The 4,946-nt window shown below is 23.5% G+C and overlaps 1 pseudogene; it reads left to right on the forward strand.

The window, feature by feature from the left end:
- Positions 1 to 764: 764 nt before the first annotated feature.
- LOC145832184 (ubiquitin-conjugating enzyme E2 2 pseudogene) lies at positions 765 to 1,421 on the forward strand (annotated as a pseudogene).
- The last annotated feature ends 3,525 nt before the right edge of the window (positions 1,422 to 4,946 follow it).

Consider the following 4,946-nt stretch of genomic DNA (forward strand, 5'->3'; position numbering starts at 1 on the left):
TAGCTAACTTCTATTTTTTATTTGTTATTAGTACATAGCAGTTACGTAGCTAGCTCAAAGAAGTTACGAATCTAACATAAAACTAGATAAAACTTAAATAGTTATCTATTTGTATTAGACATATGGAAGGTATTAGTAATTTTAAAATAAGTAGTATCTAGTTAAATTTTATTTTTAAGTACAGTTTCAATTTTAATTTTTATCGCTTGTTTTTTTAGATTTTTTTAATTCTAACGAGTTTTATTAGTATACTAAATCATTTAGCATAAGTACTTATTTAATTTTTAACATTTGAATATAATGTCATTTTATATCTTAAAACTTTAAACTTCAGTATGATTTTATTTCAATTTGTTTTCATCATAATTCAGTAAGAAACTATTTCTGATGAGTCTTACTACTGAAGTACTAAAGTAAGTTTAAAGAAAATGAAATGTATTCTGTTATGTACCTTAATATTTGTTTTACATCTTAAATCAAATTCTAAACTAAAAATAGATCCTAAAACGTTTATATTTGAAAAAATTGAGCAATAAGGTATGATCAATCCTTGTCTTAACTTGAGCTGGTCTCACAGAAAACAGGCTTAGGCATTGTGTTTTTTACTTGATGTAATTTTCTTTTTATTTTATTTATAAACCAATATGATTTCGATTTTTCATACAACACTGAGTACAAAAACTCTATTAGTATTTTTCAAATAGTTTATCATGCAAATTATCAGTTTTATACAATACGCAGCATTTTATTAAATATTGATTATTATGTCATCTGGTCAAATAAACGAAGTCGAGGACAGCCTTAACGTGAAAAGGTTGCAAGTAGAAACTTTTAGTTTTAAAACTAAGAGCAATTTTATCATTGCTCAGCGAAATGTATCGTCTTTGGATGCTTACAACAAATCAGTACACTGCCAAAATTTTAAGAAGGCTCCTTTAGATTACAATGATCATGAAGCTATCGTTGCGAAACGAAGACTTCAAAAAGAGCTGAGAGAATTTAATTTAAGTTCACCAGCTTACATAAGCGCTTACTTAAAAGAAGACAACTTTTTTGAATGGGAAGCGATTATTCAAGGACCTCCAGGAACTTCTTACGAAGGCGGATCCTTCATTTTAGACTTGATTTTTCCAGCTAATTACCCGTTCAGGCCACCAAAGGTTACTTTCAAGACCAAAATATACCATTGCAACATTAACAGCGATGGTTATATCAGTTTAAACGTACTTCGTTCTCAATGGGTCCCGGCTATGACCATAGAAAAAGTTTTGCTGTCAATTCAATCTTTTTTCACCGATTGCAACCCTGATGACTGTCTCGTGCCTGAAGTAGCAGCTCAGTACGTCAACAATCGCGAAGAACACGACAGAGTTTGTAGGGAATGGACAAAGAAGTACGCTACTGAAGAAGCTGAAATGTAGTGATCTTATTGAATGAAGTACTGTGACTTATTTGAACAATTGTATTTATAACATGCAATGTAGTCTAGACGATGTTATGTTTTTAAGTTTAGTAGTATTTAGATTAAATAAAGTTTAAACAAAACAATAGATTGTTTCTATTTATATAAAGCTAGCTAGTTTTAAACAAGGTTACAAGAAAAAAGTAAACTTTAAATACTTGATAAAAGTCTTTTTCATAAAAATTTTATGCCTAAGTAGCTTTGTGCGATATTATTATACCCACAATGGCGGTAAAAAAATTAAATTGTTTTACGTTTTGCTTAAATTTCTATGTTAAAAATATCCTTTAAGTTTATAAAGTAGGCATTCATCGAATATATTTATTATATATATCACAACAACAAACAAAGCATGATGTGTTTCTATCACAATGATTTTAATTATCTTTATATATTTTTTAAACCTTTTATATTAATGCCAGTAAAATAAATTCTATAAATTAAAATGATAAAACATGTATTAAAGTATCATTCATTTGAATTTTTAAAGTTAGTTTATAAGTATTATTGATTAAACATTGTTTCTTTTGAGTTTTTTACAAAAAATTAAGGCTTTAAAAAAAATGAATATAAAAATTATTATTCTTATAAGACAAAACAAAGTTTAGTTCTAACTGGCATATTTTTTAGTTATACAATTATCAAAAAGTTAAAAATATTTTGTATATATTTAAAACAGTAGAAATGTAGAAGCTTCACATGTAAAGCTATTCTTGAGAGCTCGTAATAATTAAATTAGCTTTTACAAAATATTTACCCGCTATAAGCTTGTAAACAAAAGGAATGTATCATTCAAAAAAAAAAAAAAAAAAAAAATTAATGTTGTATGTTTTGTAACAATACATGCTTAGGATAAAGTTGACAAATACCATTAAAGATCTACATAAAAAAGTAAGGCTAAAACTAATAATATTTCATTAATAAGCACTTAGCAGATGGTAACCGGCAGCTTTGAAACCTTTTATGAATAAAATTAGCTAGACATGTTTGTAAAAATGTTTATATCTCTAAACAAAAGTGATATATGTAAATTTTAAGTTATAAAATGATTTTATTTCAAGAAAAATATTGTGAGAGACAATTGTACATGTGTTAACAGTACTATAATATTATATTCTTGTTACGGTTTTTATTTAGTTTCAAAATATACTATGTCGACAAAAAATATAAACAGTTTAGCAAATTTTGTTTATGATAAAGCTTTAAATAGTATTTTTAAACTTTTGATTGTTTTATGCATTTGTTGTATTCTAAAGTTTGTACTTTTGATTCTATACTGAGGTTCAAATAAAACACACAAAAGTTTTTTTAAATACAAATATATATATTGGTTTGTGTTTTTTAAACAATCAGTTTCCTTCTGTAAAAACTATTACAAAGTATCTAACTATATGAAACAATATGTAAAGAAATGTAACACAATAGTTTATATAAATACAGTAAATGTCATATTTGTTATAGACTTTAAATTAGTCTTTAAATGCGTACTTAACAAAAAGTGCATTTCAAATATTTGTCATTTCAAAGTTTTATTTGATGTTGATGTGGCTATCAAAATAATTAAAGTAACAATTTCTATTTACCAACTAGTGCTCAAGAAAATTTTAAAACTTTATAAAAGATTTATTAATCAGAAATCTGTAGTTTTTAGCAAACTGTTATTTAAAACTATACAAATCGAATGCATAAAAGTAATTAAAAAGTTTAACAACTTTGAACTTTTTAAACTTAAATACTTTACCTTTATTGAAATTTAAAGCAATTTTGTCGCATTTTCAAAAGAAAATAGGAAAAAGAAAGAATCCTAATAAGCTTGTATAAAATATTTATTTGATTAAATAATAATAATTAAAATTAAATATTGTGGTTAACTAGAACTAATTATTTCATTACTCTCAATTAAAAATTATAACAACTAATAAACAAGTTTTTAATTTATTAATGCTTAAATTAAGTCTATCACTGATAAAACATTACTATAATTTATTTTAAATACAATAGTGGTGTTACAATTTAGTTTTACATATAAAAACATTTTTACTTTCAGACATTAAATAAGTTAGTTATAAATTTTGTAAGCTTTATAATTTTTTCAAACCTAATAATATTTGTTTATGATATATTTCTTAAGTTGTTTAAGAACATATTTAAAATAGAAATTAGTATTGTTTAAGAAAAACTCAGAAGAATATTAAGATATGAATAAAAACAAAGATGTAGTAAAGATTGTTTCCATTTTTTTAGTGTGTTGTTTGTGTTTCCGTATGAAGTTAATTAAGCTTGAATTTGATTAATTTTCATAAGTTTTTAACTTAAAAGTATTTTTAAATAAAGCATTTAAATAGCATCTTAATGTATAACATAATTAAATCTGCAACATAAATAAAATAAAATTAAGTTTTTAAAGAAGTCCTCTATATTAGCCAATAACATTTGGCTTAGATAACTAAGCTGAATCAAGTTATACTAAAACAAAATTAAAAATCTAAAGAAAAAAACTTATTTTTGTTTCAAATAAACTATATTAAGTTTATAAAGTCTTGATTGCAAAAAAGTTTTAAAACACGCTATATTTAACTGAAACTTACTAAATACAACTACAACAAAACGTATTTTAGTGTTAAGAAGTTAAGTAAAACATACGTCATCAATAATTAAAACTTTCAAACTTAAAACCAACTCTATGTACTTCAATTCAAATAACTAAACTTAAAAAAAACTTTATTTAATATAAAAAATAAAAAAAATTGGTGCTTAGGACTAAGAAAGCTAAAACAAAAAAAAATAAATTAAATATATAAAACTATACCAATCTGAGTATAAGAAAAATTCTAAACTGGAACTAAATTTTTTTTATTAAATTAAAAAACTGAAATCACCAAATGTATTTAAAAGAAAAATTCCTAGATTATAAACAAAGGTAATGTTTCTATGAATATAATTTTAAAATATAATGGTTTTAACTTTCAACACCTTAGCGCTTACTAAAATAAAAAAATTCGATATAAAACTTTGCTTACGCAGTAAAATGAAAATCACAATTTTTCGCTAAAGTTTTAAGTATAATAAAATATTAATTTTTAGTTATGCACTTATTTACGATTTTGTTGTTCAGTAAGTTTAAATTTTAAAAGTTGTATAAAGTACAACTAAAATATATTGTCATTAATAAAAAATGTATGCTTACAATTTTGTAAGTTCGTCTAATAAACTTAAATGTTTGCATTGTTTTAAGTTAATATTTAAAATTAACTTTAATTTTTTAAGCTTGAAGTTATTAGCTTTAAATCTATATTTAAGTCTTTCAAGTTAAAAAACAAAACTGTTTGATTATATTTATTAGGTTACTTATCCTATGACTATTTTTATAAAGCAACAAAAACTTTTAGATTTCATTTTGCAGCATAGCTACATACAAGCATAAATTTGTTATACAACAAAATTAGATGTTTTAGCATAAGTTATGAATTTTGTTGTAAAATTA

The sequence above is a fragment of the Thalia democratica genome, chromosome 3, assembly GCF_965202585.1.
Source record: "Thalia democratica chromosome 3, ktThaDemo2.hap1.1, whole genome shotgun sequence".
NCBI lineage: Eukaryota > Metazoa > Chordata > Thaliacea > Salpida > Salpidae > Thalia > Thalia democratica.